This window comes from Melanerpes formicivorus, unplaced genomic scaffold (genome assembly GCF_026170545.1).
Source record: "Melanerpes formicivorus ecotype bairdi unplaced genomic scaffold, bMelFor1.0.p_v2 SCAF_115, whole genome shotgun sequence".
Classification (NCBI taxonomy): Eukaryota; Metazoa; Chordata; class Aves; order Piciformes; family Picidae; genus Melanerpes; species Melanerpes formicivorus.
In genome coordinates this window covers 493,273-513,847 of record NW_027142467.1, presented here as the reverse complement: position 1 = coordinate 513,847, position 20,575 = coordinate 493,273, and positions in this window count along the sequence as shown.

Genomic DNA, 20,575 nt, shown 5'->3' with positions numbered 1-20,575 from the left:
TTCCTGTTAACAAGGGCACTTGGTGGCCCCAGGACTTGCTGGGCTTGGCACATCCTCTGATTAATCAGAGTGAATTTGTTGAAGTTAATTGATTTGTACAGGCTTCTGTAAACAAGAAGCCAGAAATGCTGATTCTCCTCTTCTTTGCAGCTGTGAACAATGCTCCCTCGAGTGCTCTCTTCAGAAAGGCTTTGCCCCAGCACTGATTGCCCTTCCTGTGAGAGTTCTGATCCAGGGTAACTGGCAGTGCTTGGCTGGGAGTGCTGCTTTGCTGCATAACTGGAACCATAACCATGCCCTGGGAAAGCCCTGCCCCTGCAGCTCCCCTGTGCTTGGAGTGCAAAAGCCAACTGGAAAGGAAGGCCACAAGAATAATTCGTGAGAAGTGCAGCAAATCTTTCTGGAGCCATGGATTTGCCCAAATGCTTCTCCAGCTGGAGACCCTGGGGGTAGCAAGGGTGAGGCTCAGAGGGTAAGTTGGCACATTCAGCCCCCTCAGAACGTCAGATACAGAAGGCAAAGACAAGCAGGTTAAGTGCTAGAGTCTTGGTGACTGTCTGTGGGCTGACACTGATTTGGGGGGCTGGACTTTGGTCCAGGAGTTGTGATAAGCACACACACACTGTGTGGCACTGGCTTTTGTCTGGCAGTGACTTTTGAACCTGCTTTCAGCTGCGTGAGACTCAGGAGCAGACCTCGTGGTGCTCACAGGCTTTGTGAAAATCAGGAGGGGGTTAGAGAGCCCCAGACTGGGGTGGGTTTGGGAAGGGCAGAGTCTGAGATCACCTGGCAGCCTGCAGAGTGTAGTGCTGGGGCTGGAAGCCAGTGTGCTGCTTTCCCAGCCAGCAGGCAAAGGGCAGGGAGGGAAGGCAGCTGAAGCAACAGAGAAGAGGTCTCAGGGGCTGTCAGAGGCTGATCCTGAGCTGAACAGAGACTTGCAGCATCGAGCTGTCAGAACACAAACCAAACATCCCCACTACACAAAACAGATGTGGATAGGCTGGGAATTGTGCAGAGAAGGGCCAGGAGAATGGTCAGGGGAGTGGAAGAGCTGGCATGTGAGGAAAGGCTGAGAGCTGGGGTTGTGCAGCTTGGAGAGAAGGGAAGGGAAGGGAAGGGAAGGGAAGGGAAGGGAAGGGAAGGGAAGGGAAGGGAAGGGAAGGGAAGGGAAGGGAAGGGAAGGGAAGGGAAGGGAAGGGAAGGGAAGGGAAAGGCTTGGATTAGGGAAGACCTTGTCACCATGGACCAGGCCATAAAGGGCAGCTGTGAGGAGGAAGGAGACTCCCTTTTTACAAGGAGTGCCATGGAAGAGAAGGGGCAATGGGGACAGGTTACTGCTGGGGACATTCCCGTTGCCCATGAGTACAGTCAGACACTGGAATCCTCTCCCAAGCAAAGCAGTGGAGTGCCCTGCACTGGGCAGGTTGAAGGCTCAGCCTGGCAGGGTGCTGGGCAGCTCATTGCAACTCTGCTGTCACCTAGAGAGGTTGGAGCAGATGAGCCTTGGGGTGCCTTCCCAGCCGGCACTCTGTGGAAGCTGGGGGAGATGAGGGCTTGTTCCGTGCAGCAGTTTGGGTCTCTTCTTTGGCAGAGGCACAAACCTGCCCCCTGGTGCTGCTGCTTCCCCCAGGCTGCTGGCAGTTTCTGCAGCACCAGGAGCTTCCTGTGCTCTCCTTCCTTCCTAAGGCTCCTGTCTGTGTGGGTGAGCTGACACTAACGTGTGCAGGGCTCGGGGTGCTGAAGGATGGGAGCAGTTTAACCACCTGCAGTTGGAGCATCTCCTATCGTGGCACCATCAGCAGAGGGATGGTGAAGGGCTTGGTGCTCCACTGGTGGCAGAGGGAGCTCTGAAGGGGACTTGCTGCCTACCCTGAGCCTCCAGCTTTTGCTGCCTGAACAAAAAGCTGCAGCTCTAGGTGGAGCCAAACAGCCAAGGGAGAGCTGCTGGTAGGAACCTCCTTCCCTTCATTGATTTCATTGCCTAAGTGGGGCAGCCGTGATGGGAATCTGGGTGCTGATCATCTGGGTGCTGATCATCTGGGTGCTGATCACCTGGGTGCTGAACCCAACCTGCTGCTGTTACATCACAGAACTTTCATAAAAGGCTGTTCAGGACTGAGCCAATCCAGTGATGATTCATCTCTGTTCCTGCAAACAGATGCTGGTTTGGGCACTTTTAGTGTGCCCTGCTGGAGTTACACAACAGGGACATTTTTCTGGGTAAACAAGCCACTCCTTTTCTCTCTCCACTCTCCTCAGGCACCCCACAGGCCTCGCTGGCAGCTCTTCCAATCTACTTCAGTCGGTTTGCACTTGGGAGACCACAACTGCCTCTGTTCTGCTGACTGAGGTCTCATCTCAAGGGCCTTCTGCCATGGGATTCGTAGCACAGAGATGCTTCCTCCTCCCGTGGGATCTGTTCCACCCCAAGCCCCAGTACCAGAGGGATCATTTGCACCCACCATTTATGGGGGCCAGGCAGGTGTGGTTTATTTCCTTGCAGTCAGTCACCTCAGTGCTGCACTGTGTCCTCCTGCCCCCCCTGACACAGCAGGAGCTGCAGGGAGCTCCCTGCTCTTCCTCAGTGGAGTCCACTTGCACAGGTTCTGCCTTACATACCAGCAGCCTTTACTGATCAAACACTTCAGCTGCTTTTGCCTCTTGTTCTCCAAGCTGGCTGCTGGTGGAGTTCATTGGCTGGCAGATTTTATGTACCCACCTCCCAGTTCCTCTGTTTAATTTGTGTGGGCTGCACCAGTTCTGTTGCTCCTTTGATTCAGCATTCTGGGGCAAAAGAACTTGCTGGGAGAGAGGTGCTTGCCTTTTACTTACTAGCTTGGACCCCCCCTCTTCCCCCCAGTTTTCCTGGCAGGCAGAAGGAGCAGCACTGTAGGTATCTTCTAACCTTTCTGCTGCTGGGGTGCATCAAGAAAAGCGTGTCCAACAGGTCCAGGGAGGTTCTCCTCCCCCTCTGCTCTGCCCTGCTGAGACCACACCTGCAATGGTGTGTCCAGTTTGGGTCTCCACAGGTCAAGAGAGACAGAGATCTGCTGGAGAGAATCCAACAGAGAGCCATGAGGATGATGCAGGAGCTGGAGCTGGACTCCTATGAGGAAAGACTGAGAGCCCTGGGGCTGTTGAGTCTGGAGAAGGCTGAGAGAGGTCTGATCAATGTCTCTCAGTACTTGAGGGGTGGGTGTCAGGGTGAAGGTGCCAGGCTCTCTGCAGTGGTGCCCAGTCATAGGACAAGGAACAAAGGGCACAAGCTGCAACCCAGGAGGTTCTACCTCAGCATGAGGAGAAACTGCTTTGGTGTGAGGCTGCTGGAGGCCTGGAGCAGGCTGCCCAGAGAGGCTGTGGAGTCTCCTCTGGAGGCTTTCAAGCCCCACCTGGCTGTGTTCTGTGTGCCCTGCCCTGGGTGACCCTGCTCTGGCAGGGGGGTTGGACTGGATGATCTCTGCAGGTCCCTTCCAACCTCTACCATTCTGTGACTGATTGATTGATTGATTGATTGGCAGGAGACAGCAGAGGCTTTGTGCTCTTTTGTGGAGGTTAGCAGTGGTCTCTTCTTTGGCTTCAGAGAGAGAAGTCAATAAATGCACTCCAGATTTCTCTGAGTGGCTTCCCATGCCAGGAACTTCTCATCAAAGACATGGGAGGAAGGGGAGGATTGGACCTCTGGTGCCACACTGAGGGTTTTCCAGAGTGAGCTTTAAATGGCAACAATAAAACAAATAAATACCCGAGGAGGACAGGTGGAATTCCTGCCAGCCAGCCTAAACCACCTGCAAGCCAACTGACCCTCGAGGGGAAGCTCATCAGGCCTTTGACACCGTCCCCCACAGCAAACTGCTGGCTAAGCTGTCAGCTCGTGGCTTGGACCACAGCACTCTGAGCTGGGTTAGGAATTGGCTGGAGGCTGAGCCCAAAGAGTGGAGGTGAATGGTGCCACAGCCAGCTGGCAGCCAGGCACCAGTGCTGTGCCCCAGGGAGCAGTGCTGGGCCCTGTGCTCTTTAACATCTTCAGTGATGATCTGGAGGAGGGCATTGAGTCAGTCAGCAGCAGGTTTGCAGATGACACCAAGTTAGGAGCAGATGTTGGTCAGTCAGAGGACAGAAGGGCTCTGCAGAGGGACCTCGACAGACTGGACAGGTGGGCAGAGCCCAACAGGATGGCATTCAACAAGTCCCAGTGCCAGGGGCTGCACTTTGGCTACGGCAACCCCAGGCAGAGCTACAGGCTGGGGTCAGAGTGGCTGAGAGCTGCCAAACAGAGAGGGACCTGGGGGTGCTGATTGACAGCTGCCTGAATATGAGCCAGCAGTGTGCCCAGGGGGCCAAGAGGGCCAATGGCATCCTGGTCTGCATTAGGAATAGTGTGGCCAGCAGGAGCAGGGAGGTCATAGTGCCCCTGGACTCTGCATTGCTCAGGCCACACCTTGAGTCCTGTGTCCAGTTCTGGGCCCCTCAGTTTGAGAAGGACATTGAGAGACTTGAAGGTGTCCAGAGAAGGGCAACAAAGCTGGGGAGGGGTCTGGGGCACAGCCCTGTGAGGAGAGGCTGAGGGAGCTGGGGTTGCTTAGCCTGGAGAAGAGGAGGCTCAGGGGAGACCTTCTTGCTCTCTGCAACTCCCTGCAGGGAGGTTGGAGCCAGGTGGGGGTTGGTCTCTTCTCCCAGGCACCCAGCACCAGAACAGGAGGACACAGTCTCAAGCTGTGCCAGAGGAGGTTTAGACTCGAGGTGAGGAGAAAGTTCTTCACCGAGCGAGTCGTTCGCCATTGGGATGTGCTGCCCAGGGAGGTGGTGGAGTCACCGTCCCTGGAGGTGTTCCAGAGGGGATTGGATGTGGCACTTGGTGCCATGGTCTAGTCATGAGGTCTGTGTTGATAGGTTGGACTCGATGATCCTCGAGGTCTCTTCCAACCTTAGTTATACTGTGATAGTGTGATCATCCACAGCAGGCAGAGTGGAGTTTGTCCGAGGGAGCTGCAAACGCTTCAGGCTTCTCTCCTGGCTGGGGCAGGGCTGCGCTGAACCAGCCTCCAAGGCACTGAACAGCTGAGGTTGGCCGAGATGAATGGAAAGGGTCTGACACACAGCGCTGGTCAGCTTTCAGGGCACTGCAATCTCCTCCCCTGGGCAGCAGCAGCTTCACTCCGGGCTCTCTGTCACCGCTGCTGACTCTGCTGTCCCCCCGCGCAGGCTGCTCGGGGCTGCACCTCCCGGCCGTGCGCCCCCCGAGAGCATCGTGGCCCTGTGTGGTGGTATGAGGCTGGCTGCCTTTAAGGTGCCACAGAGAAGTCTGACCAGGAGGAGCAGAGAGCTCCAGGGGTGGACTGGAAAGTGCAGGTTTTCCTTCTTTCATTCCCAGAATGCCTGCACCCAGCCCCTGTAAGGGACAGCCCAAGCTGCCTCTGCCCCTTCCCTGCTCCCTTCCAGCACAGCCTCCCTGCTCTCCTCCTTGGGGTAGGGGAGGGTTTCAGCCCTGAGCAGCCTGCCAGCAGCCTGGGCAGGGCTGAGTTCTAGCTGGGTCATCTTCAGCTTAGCTCTGGGGGGAGTGGAGAAGTAGGGGGAGGTGCATTTGAGGCCTGGATTTCTGGCCTGGTTGGGTGGAGGTTGGGGAAACTTTGGCTTAATGAGCTTCTGTGTTCAGCCCCGACCATGGCTGGCTTTGGATGCTGTGTGCTCTGCTCTGCAGTCTGCAGTCTGGGAGCAGCACTGCCATTCAGACTCTCCCATTTCTCTCCACTCCTGCTGGGGGGTGGGTTCTGCAACTCCCTTGGCCAGAGCTGCAGAGCTCTGCCTTGCTCCTTAAACCCAGGCAGCCTCACACCCTGCTCCTGGGAAGCTCCCTGGGTAAAGTCCATCTCTGGCTTGCCATGATGAGTGTTCAGATCAGCCTAGTGAGGGGGTCTGGATTTGGTTGTTGGCTTCACTTCTCATCCTAGCAGCTGCCTGACAGAGACATCTGCTTTGTGTCCTTCTTGGCAGGTCCAAGGAAAGACCAGAGGGTAAATATGCCTCTGCAGACCCATGTCTAGGTCGTTTTTAGTGTGATGAGAAGCACTGCAGGGTGTGATGAGGCCACAGGCCAGGGTAACTCTGCATCAGTATTTCAACAGTGCTTTGCTTTTCCACAGCACTGCTCCTTCAAAGGTTTTGAGGGTGGTCTGCATTGCCCAGTCAGCAGCTGGGGGCTACATACACTTTGTGGTGACCTGTGCTATGATCTCTCACACCTGCTGCTGAATGAGAAGCTGGACATAAGCAAACAGGGTGCACTTGCAGCACCAAGGCCAAGGGCAGCCTGGGCTGCAACCAAAGCAGTGTGGCCAGAGCTGGAGAGAGAGGATCCTGCCCCTCTGCTCTGCTCTGCTCTGGGGAGACCTCACCTGCAGGGCTGGGGCCAGCTGTGGAGCACTCAATACAGGAAGGACCTGGAGCTGATGGAGCAGGTCCAGAGGAGGCCACGAAAATGATCAGAGGATTGGAGCATCTCTGCTATGAGGAGAGGCTGAGGCAGCTGGGGGTGTTCAGCCTGGAGAAGAGAAGACTCCAGATGACCTGCCAGTACCTGAAGGGGCTCCAGGAAGGCTACAGAGGGACTGTTCCCAAAGGCCTGCAGGGACAGACCCAGGGGCAATGGCTTCAGAGCAGAGCAGAGCAGATTGAGCTTGGATGTGAGGAACAAGTTCTGCCCCAGGAGGCTGCTGGAACCCTGCAGCAGGCTGCCCAGGGAGGTGGTTGAGGCTCCAGCCCTGGAGAAGCTGGAGAGGGCTCTGGGCAACCTGATCCAGTAGGGGATGTCCCTGCTGGGTGCAGGGCTGGGACTGGATGCCCTTTGGAGGTCCTTTGCAACCCAGAGCATTCTATGATACTGTGCTTGCCCAGGCTGCAGAGCCCCTCACTGTCTGGCAGTGTGCCCAGCAGCTGGGCTAAAGTATAGGAGAGGGTGAAAGGGGGAGAGAAGGGAACTGATGGGGTATCTCCCTGTGCCAAGCTGACAAACCAACTGATAGAGGCTGGGCAGGGACTGGCTCAGAGCAGCCCTGAAGGAAAGGCCTTGGGGGTGCTGGGGGAGGAGAAGCTCAGCAGGAGCCAGCAGGGAGCACTTGCAGCCCAGAGAGCCAAGCAGAGCCTGGGCTGCAGCAGCAGAAGTGTGGCCAGCAGGGCCAGGGAGGGGATTCTGCCCCTCTGCTCCACTCTGCTGAGCCCACAGCTGCAGCTCTGGGGCCAGCTCTGCAGCCTCTGTGCCAGGAAGGCTCTGGAGGGGCTGGAAGGTGTCCAGAGCAGGGCCAGGAGGAGGAGCAGAGGGCTGGAGCTGCTGTGCTCTGGAGGCAGCCTGAGAGAGTTGGGGTTGTGCAGGCTGGAGAGGAGAAGGCTCCCAGGAGACCTTCTGGTGGCCTTCCAGGATCTGCAGGGGGCTGCAAGAGAGCTGGGGAGGGACTTTGGAGGGGGTCAGGAACAGATGATTCTATGATTTGTGAGGGACTCAGTGGAAGAGCTGAAGCCAGCAGGGTGTGATGGATGCAAAGGTAGTTCTCAAGCAGGACCTCCTCTTGCCTTTGCCTTCTCTCAACACAAGGAATGGGAACATGCAGGGGGGGAACTCAGAGAGCATTCTGTGCACCTGGAAGCTTCTCAGCTTTCCCCAGTTAGATCTAACCCAACTTGTTTACCTGCATCTGGGATCTGCCATGCAATCAGTTGAGAAAGAATTCCAGAGGGATCTGTCTGTGCATCACCAGGACCCTTTGCAGACCAGCCTTTGCCCAGGTCCCTCCCCTCCACCCTTCTCTGCCCTCTGTTCACTTCCAGGCTGCATTGCCAGTTGCAGGGGCAGTGTCTGTCCTCCTCCAGACTGTGCCATGGTACCAACTGCAGCTCTGGGCTGGAGCACAAACACCCCCCCACCACTGCAGGCAGTCACAGGCAGGCTGTTGGCTGCTGCCAGCAAGGTCTGGATGATTTTTTGGAGTTGTTCTGTCTCTTTGCAGCTTTGGGAGCAGCCCAGCCAGAAGGAAATTGCTAAGTGTTGGGCAAGAGAACTCAAGTGTTTAAAACTTGGCTGGCTGCTGCAGTGGGCTGGCTGCAGCATCAACTGGTGAGGCTTATGCCAGGGACACAGGAGCTCTGGCTTCCTAGAGAGGTGTTTTCATAGAAAGCTGTCTGACAGCCACATCCTGCAGCAGTGACCTGTCCCAGAGGCAGAGGACAGCCTGGGAGCCATCTGAGACAGCAAGGCACCGAAGCCTGCCTGCTCCCAGGCTGCCTGTCCGGGGCAGTGTCACATCCTCTGCTCTGTGCAGTGCTGCCCAAGGCCTTGAGCAGCAGGGAGCTGCTCTGGGTGCAGTTGCTGTGGCTGGCTGCAGTTCCTGTGGCTGCTCTGGCCACAGCCAGTGTGTGCTGCTCTGAGCTCCTGTGTCTGTTTGCATGGAAGCCCCAGGATTGCAGTGGAAACATCCAGTGGAAAAGTGCTGAGCCCACAAGCCTCACCTCTGCCTCAGCTGGCAAAGCTCTCACTCTGCAGGGACCTTTTTCACCGCTCAAGCTCTTCATTCAACCCCAGCCTCAGCCTGGAAGCCCAGGGGAAGGGGAAGGGGCAGACCAGGGCTCCTGAACCAGCAGTGGGGATCCCCCATGGAACCTCGTGGTTCAGCAAGGAGCTGGATGCTTCTCTGGTGAGGAATTTCAGGGGCCATGGGGATCACATTTCCAACACCACAGAACCACAGAACTCTCAGGGCTGGAAGGGAGCTCAAGGCTCAGCCAGTCCCAGCCCCCTGCCATGGGCAGGGACACCTCACACCACAGCAGGTTGCTCACAGCCACCTCCAGCCTGGCTGCAAACACCTCCAGGCAGGAGGCTTCCACCACCTCCCTGGGCAACCTGTGCCAGGCTCTCACCACCCTCCTGGGGAACAACTTCTTCCTCACAGCCAAGCTCAATCTCCCCACTTCTACTTCTGCTCCATCCCCCCCAGTCCTATCCCTCCCTGACACCCCAAAGATGTTCACTCTGTCCAGGCTGGGGGGGGGGTGAGAAACACATCTGTGAAATGGAATTGTTTCTGCAGCCCCTTCCTGCTGCACCCTGACCCCAGCCCTACCCCCTGCAGGCACTCAGGGGTCCATAACAGTGGTGTGGAGCTTTTCCACCTCCAGCTGCCCACTGCTGGCTGTTGTCAGTCCAGGTCACCTGCTCACAAGCCACCCCTCACAAGTCATCTACTCACAACCCCTTCCACTGATTAGTCCCTCAGGTGCTGGAGAGCTCAGGCTCTGCAGCCAAAAATCAAAGCAATTTCAGCTCTGTGATGCAGCCTTGGCAAAGCTCTCTGTGGAAGGAGGATGCTGAGTGTGGCACTGCCACAACAACAGCCTGCAGCCAAGGCTGGCTGAAGCACTGCACACAGAGGGATCACCCCAAACACAGCTGCCACACTGTCAGGAGCTTGAAAGTCAGAGTGAATCCAGGCAAGGACAGCTCTAACTCTGTCTTCCAAGATCTAAGGCAAATCCTGGCTAGAGCTGCCCACCCAGAGAGGAGCAAGGAGCTGAGCTGCCTCACAACAGGCTGTGGCCATTGGGAAAACCAAACCCAACACCACCACAAGCAGACAATTAAAAGCAATCAAAGGAGTGTGGGTGCCTGGGAGCCAGCCAGCAGGCTTTGGGGAAAGGCTCTCAGCAAAGCAGGGGCAGGGCAGCCACAGAAGCACAGAATGTGAGGGGCTGGAAGGCACCTGGAAAGCTCAGCCAGAGCAGGGCCACCCAGGGCAGGGCACACAGGATCTCATCCAGGAAGGTCCTGAATCTCTGGAGAGGGAGACTCCAGAACCCCCCGGGCAGCCTGCTCCAGGCCTCTGTCACCCTCACAGGGAAAAAAAATCTTCCTCCTGTGTCCATGGCACTTCCTCTGCCTCAGCTTCCACCACTGCCCCTTGGGCTGGCACTGGGCATCCCCCAGCAGAGCCTGGCTCCAGCCTCTGGGCATCACCCTGCACAGCTTTAGCCCCAGCCAGGAGCTCACCCTCAGGCTGCTCCTCTCCAGGCTCCAGAGCCCTCAGCTCCCTCAGGCTCTCCTCCTGAGGAAGATCTTCCACTGCCTTCATCATTCCCTGGCTCTGTGCTGGACTCTCTCAAGCAGTTCCCTGAGGTCCTTCCTGAGCTGAGAGCCCAGAGCTGGACACAAGATTCCAGCTGCAGCCTCAGCAGGGGCTGTCCCTTTGCTGTCAGACCCAGAATGGCTGCAGTGACTGAGGGCCTTGGTTATTTACCTGACATCATTGACCTGGACCTGAGCAAAGCCTTTGACACTCTCCCACAGCACATCCTGGTCCCCAGGCTGGTGCAGGATGTGCTCCATGGAAGGAGAATTCAGTGGGTACAGAGCTGGCTTGAGAGCTGCACCCAGAGGGTTCCTGGCAATGGGCCATGGCCAAGTGCAGTCCCTCAGGGCTCAGGACTGGGACCAGGCTTGGTTAACATCTTTGTTGGTGCCGTGGATACAGGCACTGAGGCTCCCTCAGCATCAGGCTGAGGGACAGGAAGCCCCCACACAGGAAGCACCCACTCAGGGACACTGAGCACACAAGCACAGTGAAGCAGGATGAGCCCAGTGTGACCAGCAGAGAACCATAGAATGGCTCAGGCTGGAGACCTCAGAGATCACCTACTCCAAGCTCCTGCCATGGGCAGGGACCCCTCCCACCAGCCCAGGTTGCTCAAGACCTCATCCAGCCTGGCCCTGAACACCTCCAGGGAGGAGGCAGCCACAGCCTCCCTGGACAATCCATTCCAGAGCCTCACCACCCTCCTCAGATCCAATCCAAACCTGATCTCCTTCAGTTTAAATCCATTTCCCCTTGTCCTGTGGGTGGGCACTCTTGGAAACAGTCTCTCTGCAGCCTCCCTGCAGGATCCCTTCAGGTCCTGGCAGCAGCTCTGAGGTCCCCCTGGAGTCTTCTCCTCTGCAGGCTGCACAGCCCCAGCTCCCTCAGCCTGTGCTCCCAGCAGAGCTGCTCCAGCCCTGGCAGCATCTCTGTGGCCTCCTCTGGACTCTTGCAGTGGGGACCCCAGAGCTGGAGGCAGGATTGGAGGTGAGGTCTGAGCAGAGCAGAGCCCAGGGGCAGAATCCCCTCTCCTGTCCTCTGCCCACCCTGCTCTGGCTGCAGCCAGCACACAGCTGCCTGAGGGCTGCAGGAGGCTCTGCTGGCTCCTGGGGAGCTGCTCAGCACCCAGCACCCCCAAGGCTCTTTCTTCAGAGCTGTTCTCAACCCACTCTGCCCCCAGCCTGGATCTGTGCCTGGGGTTGGCCCAAGCCAGCTGCAGGGCCTTGCCCTGTGGCTTGCTGAGCCTCCTGCAGCTGGCCCTGGCTCACTTCTGAAGCCTGTCAGGATCCCTGTGGATGGATCCCTTCCCTCCAGTGAGTCCAGCACCACAGCCTGGTGCTGTGGGCAAAGCTGCTGAAGGTCTCTGGATGCCATTGCCCGTGTCACTGTGTGCTGCCCCCCAGCAGGAGCTGTGCAAGGGCAGGAGAGAGGGGCAGGGCACTCCTGGGGCACCCACAGCCTGGCTGGCACAGGCAGCAAGTGACTGAGTGGTGGTCTCCAGCTGGCAGGGGGGATCAGAGAGTCACAGAATTGTGTCAGTGGGAAGAGACCTTTAAGGGCATAGAGTCCAGCTTAAGACCACCACAGCCCCTAACCCCTGTCCCCATGTGCCATGGCCACACAGCTCTTGAGCACCTCTAGGGCTGGGGACTCCACCACCTCCCTGGGCAGCCTGTGCCAGAGCCTTGCAGCAAAGCATTTTTCCTAGCCCCCAGCCCCACATGCTTTGGTTCTTTGCTTCCCTTGCCTGGCTCTCTCTGTGATCAGCCCTGTGAGCTGCTCTAACCCAGGCACTGGCAATCCTTTCCCACCCCTGAGCAACAAATCCCCTCCTGCATCTCCATCCCCACTCACTCACTGCTGCCAGAATAAGCTCCCTCCAGGCCCAGGGAGCAGCCTGCACTCCACAGTTCCCAGCGGAGGGGTGGAAAAACAACCTGGGAGCCGGCAGCCGAGGGGACTGCAGCCTCAGGAGGGGTCTTGTGCTGTGTATGGTGGAGCCCCTGAGCAGCCATTGGGCTGCTGAGCTCTCCTGCAGCACCAGGTCCCCCTGCAGAGCTGTCCCCTCCTGGCTCAGCCTCTGGTGTCTGTTCCAGCTCAGGTTTCACAGAATCACAGAACGTTAGGGGTTGGAAGGGACCTTGAAAGCTCAGCCAGAGCCAGAGCAGGGTCAGCTGGAGCAGATCACACAGGCTCCTGTCCTGTCCTTCCTGTTGCCTCTCATCAGGAATAGGGAAAGCAGAGCCCTGGTGTTGGGTTGTGCTGCACACCAGTGCTCTCCAACAGGCAGCACCACTGGGAGCCACTTCAGACTCAGCCCAGTGCCACAGCCCTGAGCCACTGGCTGCCTCTGCTTGGCACCCAGCAGTTTGACAAAGTCTCTTCCTGGGAGGCTGCAGCAAGAAGCTGAAGCTTGTCATGGAAAAGGAAAGGTCACTGAGCCAGAGCAGGGTGACTGAGTCATGCCCATTACTGGCAAAGGAGAGTCCTGAGCCCTGCCAGCAGCTCCTGGAGCACCCAGCATGGAGCAGCCCACACCCCCCAGCAGGGCCTGGGGAAACAGAACAATGTGTGGGTGGCAGGGACTGCAAATGTCCTCCCTGCACAGTCTCATCCTGCTCTGCCCTGCTGAGACCTCCCCTGGAACATTGCTTCCACCTCTGGGCTCCCCAGCTCAGGAGGGACAGAGATCTGCTGGAGAGAGTCCAAGGGAGGGCTGCAAGGATGCTGAAGGGACTGCAGCACTGCCTGGGGAGGAGAGGCTGAGAGCCCTGGGGCTGTGCAGTCTGGAGAGGAGAAGGCTGAGAGGGATCTGATCAATGGCTATCAATAGCTGAGGGCTGGGGGTCAGGAAGGGACAGGGCCAGGGCCAGGCTCTGCTCACTGTGCCCTGGGACAGGTCCAGGGGCAATGGATGGAAACTGCAGCACAGGAGGTTCCAGCTCAGCATGAGGAGGAACTTCCTGACTGTGAGGCTCCCAGAGGCCTGGAGCAGGCTGCCCAGAGAGGTTGTGGAGTCTCCTGCTCTGGAGCCTTCCCAGCCCTGTCTGGATGTGTTCCTGTGTGACCTGTGCTGGATTCTCTGCTCCTGCTCTGGCAGGGCTTGGACTGGAAGCTCTCCAGTCCAACATCCTTTGAGCTGTGATCCCTTCTGCATCCCCAGGGCCTTGGCTGTGCTGCCTCCTCACAGCACAGCTTTCCCTGCCTGGCTTTCTCCACTCTCTGCACTGGCACTCTGCAGCCCCTTGCACTCCTGCTCTGGGATGGAGCTGCCCAAAGTCCTGCTGCTTGCCTGCCTGTCACAGCACTGAGCACACCCCGTGGCCGTGGCTGCCCCCTCCCTGCAGCTGCTCCAGGCCAGGCTGGATGTGGCCTCAAGTCACCTGGGCTGGCTGGGAGCTGTCCCTGCCCACGGTGCTTGACCTCTGAGGTCTCCTCCAGCCTAAGCCATTCTGTGACCCTGGTGGGCTCCATGGGCTTTGCACCTCTCCCACAGCTCTGCAGTGCTGCAGTCTGTGCACTCATCCTGCAGCTCTGCAGCCTGTGTCCTGCCAGGGTCACACAGCTGCCTGCTGGGAAGAGGCTCTGAGCTCATCCAGCCCAACCACAACCCAGCAGCACACAGCTGTCACACCACGGCCCTGAGCTCCTCATCCAAAGGTCTTCCACACCCCTCTGGGGATGGGGACTCCAGCACCCCCCTGGGCAGCCTGGGCCAGTCCCTGAGAACCCTTTGGGTGAAGAAATTCTCACCTGAAGCTGCCCTGGTGCAGCCTGCAGCCATTTCCTCTCATCCTGTCACTTCTTACCTGGGCCAAGAGCCCAGCCCCCACCTCGCTGCAGCCTCTTCAAGGGGGTGTGGAGAGCTCTGCCCTCAGCCTCCTCTTCTGCAGGCTGAAAAGCTTCCAGGTCAGAGCTTCTGAGCCACTCTCTGGTTTCTGTTTGCACGACTGGGAAGGGCCTGGCTGCAGAAAACACTGCCTGCTGGCAGGGCCTGGGAGCCTGCTCAGCCAGAAGAGAGGCTTCTTGTTGCCCCTCCTGACCTCTGTGCTTCCCACACAGGGCTTGCTGTGGTGCTGAGGATGCTGGGCTGGAGCTGGGGACAGGCTCACCTGCCCCTGCTGGGGCTGGAGCTCACCCCACACAGTACCCCCTTCCTGTGGCTCCTGCCCTGCCTCTGCCAGGATGCCAGCTGAATGTTTGCTCTACGTTGCACAGGGCCTTGAGCAAGCTGTGCTGGTGGCAGGGGGGTGGAGCTGGGTGATCTTTGAGGCCCCTCCTGACCCATTCTGTGGCTCTGCAGTTCTGTGTTGGAATGACTCTGTTGCTCTGGATTCTGAAGCTGGAGTCTGCAGGGACCTGAGTGAGGGCTGAGAGCTGCCTCCCTGTTGGGGCTGCAGCAGCCTGACCCTTAGCACTCTGCTGTGACCCCAGGTGGGTGCAGGGTGTCCAACACCCTCCTGGAACCATCAGCTTGGGCACCATATGGATGCAGGAACCCCTGAGCTGCTCTGGCTCTTTGAGGCTCCCCCAGACAGAGCCTCCCTGCCACCAGCCTGCATGTGCCACCTGCTGATGTTGTCTTCCCCAGCAGCAGACGCAGCTCAGGGATGTTCCTGCCTCACTCCAAGGCCTCCTCCAAATGCTCCAAGGCTTTTAGGGTTACCAGAATAGATCTGTGCCCCCTCCCAGCCCTGCTGCCCCATACTCAGGGAACAGCCTGAGATTATTTTGCCCCAGCACAGCCTGCACCACTGGCTGAGCCAGGGCAGGAGGTACCAGCATCACCATGTCCTGTGCCAGCCCTGCCACGGCTGAGTGTCTCTGCTGGGAGCCAGGTGGGCTGGGACAGGGAGGCAGCAGTGAGGATGAGGTGGGCACTCCAAGCAGAGCACTCCCAGCTCCCTCTCCTGGTGCCAGGGCTGAGGGCTGGCTCCTTGCAGGGCTGAGGCTAATCCTACCTGGACACAGCTCACCTGAGTGCTCTGTGAGGTCTCCCCATGGCAGCAGCACTGCAGAGGTGGAACCTCATGTCACAGGTGGGGGTGCCAGGATGAAAAGGAGGGGCACAGACACCCCCAAAGAGAGGACAGAAGCTCAGCCAAGGTGAGATGGAGCTGGCAGGAGGCGCTGGGCAATGCTTTGTGCAGCAGGGCTGGAGGGGAGCTGGAGGCTGGTGGGAGAAGTGTGGTGCTCAGACCTGCTGATGACTCAGCTGGTGACCTCTCACCTCCTGGGCCTGACCCTGAAGCCATCTGTGGTCATGCAGGAAGACTTCCTGATGCACAACCTGCCTTGCCATGCCTGCTCTGGCTGCTCAGCATGGCTGTGGCTCTGGCTGTCAGCCCTGTGACTGTCACACAGAGGAGTCACCCTCAGCTGCTGTGTCCTGTGGGACCTGGCTCTTTGAAGTGCACACCCAGCCTGTCCTGTGGTGTGTGACTCTGCTGCATGATGCCCTGGGGACCCTTCCCTTCTGCCCATCATGCCCTGCCTGAGCTGCTGACCACAGCCCCATGCTCTCCTCACCCTGTGGCTGGAGCCCGTGGTGCAGGGCCTGGGGTGCTCAGCAAGGCAGAATGTTTTGCTGCTCCCTGTCAATAGGAGATCAAAGACCCTGAGGGCAAGGCCCTGCCCTTGGGTGCTGGTTAAGGGGAGTCTTGGGGGTCTCTGACTGTGTCAGGAGCTCCCTGCTCCTGAGCTCTGAGCTTTGGGGGAGCACTGGGGCAGTTCTGGCCAACATTTGGAAACCTGTGCTGTCCCCATCACTGCCATGCTGGAGCAGCCCTGACCCACCCCAGCCAGAGTGTCCCTCTCTGGGTCGTGGTGAGGGGTGAGAGAGCACAGGGCTGCACCCTGCCCTGCTGGGCTGCACCATCCCTGCTGGGCTGCACCATCCCTGCTGGGCTGCACCATGCCCTGCTGGGCTGCACCATCCCTGCTGGGCTGCACCCTGCCCTGCTGGGCTGCATCATCCCTGCTGGGCTGCACCCTGCCCTGCTGGGCTGCATCATCCCTGCTGGGCTGCACCCTGCCCTGCTGGGCTGCACCATCCCTGCTGGGCTGCACCATCCCTGCTGGGCTGCACCCTGCCCTGCTGGGCTGCACCATCCCTGCTGGGCTGCACCATCCCTGCTGGGCTGCACCCTGCCCTGCTGGGCTGCACCACCCCTGCTGGGCTGCACCATGCCCTGCTGGGCTGCACCATCCCTGCTGGGCTGCACCATCCCTGCTGGGCTGCACCCTGCCCTGCTGGGCTGCACCATCCCTGCTGGGCTGCACCATCCCTGCTGGGCTGCACCCTGCCCTGCTGGGCTGCACCACCCCTGCTGGGCTGCACCATCCCTGCTGGGCTGCACCATCCCTGCTGGGCTGCACCCTGCCCTGCTGGGCTGCACCATCCCTGCTGGGCTGCACCATCCCTGCTGGGCTGCACCCTGCCCTGCTGGGCTGCACCATCCCTGCTGGGCTGCACCACCCCTGCTGGGCTGCACCATCCCTGCTGGGCTGCACCCTGCCCTGCTGGGCTGCACCATCCCTGCTGGGCTGCTCCCTGCCCTGCTGGGCTGCACCATCCCTGCTGGGCTGCACCCTGCCCTGCTGGGCTGCACCACCCCTGCTGGGCTGCACCATCCCTGCTGGGCTGCACCACCCCTGCTGGGCTGCACCATCCCTGCTGGGCTGCACCCTGCCCTGCTGGGCTGCATCATCCCTGCTGGGCTGCACCATCCCTGCTGGGCTGCACCATGCCCTGCTGGGCTGCACCATCCCTGCTGGGCTGCACCACCCCTGCTGGGCTGCACCATCCCTGCTGGGCTGCACCCTGCCCTGCTGGGCTGCACCATCCCTGCTGGGCTGCACCATCCCTGCTGGGCTGCACCACCCCTGCTGGGCTGCACCATCCCTGCTGGGCTGCACCATGCCCTGCTGGGCTGCACCATCCCTGCTGGCCTGCACCCTGCCCTGCTGGGCTGCACCCTGCCCTGCTGGGCTGCACCATGCCCTGCTGGGCTGCACCATCCCTGCTGGGCTGCACCCTGCCCTGCTGGGCTGCACCATCCCTGCTGGGCTGCACCCTGCCCTGCTGGGCTGCACCATCCCTGCTGGGCTGCACCCTGCCCTGCTGGGCTGCACCATCCCTGCTGGGCTGCACCATGCCCTGCTGGGCTGCACCACCCCTGCTGGGCTGCACCCTGCCCTGCTGGGCTGCACCATCCCTGCTGGGCTGCACCATCCCTGCTGGGCTGCACCCTGCCCTGCTGGGCTGCACCATGTCCTGCTGGGCTGCACCACCCCTGCTGGGCTGCACCATCCCTGCTGGGCTGCACCATGCCCTGCTGGGCTGCACCATGCCCTGCTGGGCTGCACCACCCCTGCTGGGCTGCACCCTGCCCTGCTGGGCTGCACCATCCCTGCTGGGCTGCACCACCCCTGCTGGGCTGCACCACCCCTGCTGGGCTGCACCATGCCCTGCTGGGCTGCACCATCCCTGCTGGGCTGCACCATCCCTGCTGGGCTGCACCACCCCTGCTGGGCTGCACCATCCCTGCTGGGCTGCACCCTGCCCTGCTGGGCTGCACCACCCCTGCTGGGCTGCACCATGTCTGTCTGGAGTGGACCTCTCATGTTGGGATCTACCCTGTCCCATCAGGGTCACTGCCCCATGGGGGTCTGCACACTGCCAGCCTCTACCCATGATGGGGAGGGCCCCCAGGGTGCAGGGGGGAGCAGAGCATTACCCCTGCAGGGCTGGGGCCTGTTCCAGACTGTGTGGTGCCACTCCTGCACCTCTGCTACCTGTGTGCCAGGCACACTGTGCCAGGCTCCAGGGGCCTCCAGCATGGCTGCCACAGGAACCCTTGTGGCTTGTGGGGGACAGGCTGGGCACTGCCCCCACCAGCCTGGCACCCCATGTCCTCCTGCCTGCACATCAGACTCTTCCCGGCTGCTGCAAAGGGCAGGGCAGGGCTCTCCTGGGTGGCATGGCAGGGAGGACAGAGGAATACACCCTGGGGTTCCCCCACTTTGCTCCCCCCCCGCTGCACCTTTTCTTTCGCTGCTGCCCCCCCTGCAGCCGCGGGGGCTGCACAGCCGCAGCAGGGAAGTGTTCCGGGCAGCAGGGGCGGGGGAGGGGGCTGTGCCTCTTTGGAGGAGGCTGTGAGGAGATGCTGTCCCTCTCCCAGCCCTGTCTCCCCGGCTCCTCGCCGCCCCTGGCGGCACTGGCCCGGCCGGACGGCTCAGGCTGGCTCTCCCCGGCTTGCGCCCCGGGGCGGTCCCCAGCCCTGGCCCCGCCGGTTGCGCTCACGGCAGCAGAGGCAGTGAGGAGATCTGCTGGACAGGCTCCTCACACAGCCCCAGCTTGCCAGGCCAGTGCCACCCTGGTGTGTGGGCATGGAGAGGATGCTGGTGCTGACCTCTGCTCCACTGCTGCCAGCCCTCGGGGAAGCAGGGCAGGGGCTGCAGCACCCTGGGGAGGATGAGCAAAGGAATTCATCTTGGCTCCACTCCACCTTCATTCCTTCAGACCAGCGATGGAAAGAGGCAACGATGGAAAGAGCACCTGGAGCTCCCTGGTAGGAGAGTGGCACAAGGGCAGGTGAAGCCCCACTGGCCCCAGAAACACCTCCCAGAGAGCTTCAAGGAGTTCTCCTCTGCCATGCCAACCTCTGGAGCCCTGATGCCAGCCCCAGTGGTGGGATTACAGAGTTCTTTCTCCATCCCAATCAGAGCTCCTGGGATGCTGAACCAGGCACAGCTGAAACACCTCATCACAGCCAGCCCATGGCTTCCCTCCTCCCTGAGCCTTTCTCACATCCTCCCCACACCCCCAGAGCCTGGCAGTTGGCTCTGCCCCAGCTCTACCCTCACACCAGTTCAGCAGATGCCCCCTTGCACAGCACCTTGTGTGCCAGGGGCAGGAGGGCAGAGCTGGCACTGTCACCTGTGCCTGCCCTGGCTGCAATCACAGCCACCTCTTGCATCACCTCACCTGTGGCCTCGGGTTGCAGAAGGGCAGGAAGCAGCAGGGGTGAGTTATTCACACCCCAATCATCCAGCTGGGGCACCAGGAGCCCCACAGGAGCCTTTCATCAGAGTTTGTGGTTCAGGCATGGGGAGGTGTGGTGGCAGACAGGCAGTGGTGAGCCTAACCAAGCTCTTGCTGCTGCTGCCCTGCTGCCATCTGCTTCATGTGGAGGAGACCAGGAGAAAAGGATATTGAAACAGAAAGCTGCCCAGGGAGGGATGCTGCAGAGCTGCTGGGAGCCTGCCCAGGGAGGGGTGCTGCAGAGCTGCTGGGAGCCTGCCCAGGGAGGGGTGCTGCAGAGCTGCTGGGAGCCTGCCCAGGGAGGGGTGCTGCAGAGCTGCTGGGAGGGTGTTGCAGCAGCTTGGGGTTGTGGATGCAGGGGCAGGAGCTGGGGTGAAGGATATGTGCTGCTTTCCCCCATGCTTTGGGCCCCCTCCTTTTGGCTCAGTCCTTAGCAACCTGGCTGATGTCTGTCCTTGTTCAGGGATAGCCTCACCCTGGGCACACTGGCATGGTGCCACACTAGTGCTGCTCCCCAGGTGGCAGAGCAGACAGGAGTCTGTGTTGGTGCCGGTGCTGCCTGCAGCCCAGCTGGCTCTGCACACCAGCCATGCCTGTGCTTTGCTGGGTGAGGGTCCTGCTGTCCCCAGCAGTGCAGAGCCAAGCCCCATGGCTCTGACAAGTGGCTCACAGAGGAGGCAGCAGAGCTCTGGGCTCTGGTTTTTCTCTGCCCAGGTGGCAGCTAGCAGGCAGGTGGGCAGAGCTGCCCATGCCTGCTGAAGCACTGCTGCCTCTGCCCCTGAATCCCAGGGAGTGCCAATCCTCCCTGCTCCATCTCCAGCCACACTTCCAGCAGTGAGTCTGCTCCCAGGGGAGGCAGGGAAGGCTTGAAGGGGCCTCAAGCCCCCAGGGTTACCAACTCGTGTGACTGCAGCAGCTCCCCAGCCCAATCCTCTTCCCTCTTGTGGACTCTTCTGAGCCAGCAGGCAGCAAGCTGCCCTGGGCAGCCACGGGGAGATGCTCTGCACTGACCTGGCCTCTCCAGCCCCTTCCTGGCCTCTCCAGCCCCTTCCTGGCCCTAGCTGTAGTGATGTCACCGCCCCGTGAGCGTGCCAGCGCCTGGCATTGTTTGTGAGGCCACAGCATGACACAGGCTTTGTGAAAGAAATCCTCCTAATGAAGGTCTGGGCACCAGGGAAGGTCTGCTCACAGCTCCTGGAGGCGGCTGTGGATTGCTGATGTTGCCAAACCAGCTCCCTGGTGGCCAAAGCCAGGCTGCTGCAGCTGGAGAAGAGGAAGGGCTGGCATGAGCTGGGAGCAGCGATGCCAGGGCAGCGCCTTGGCTCCTGAGGACAACACCTTGGTCAGCAGCACCTCTTCCCATGCCCCATGCCCCAAGCTGGCAATGTCAGCTGTGCCTGGCAGAGTGTGCAGA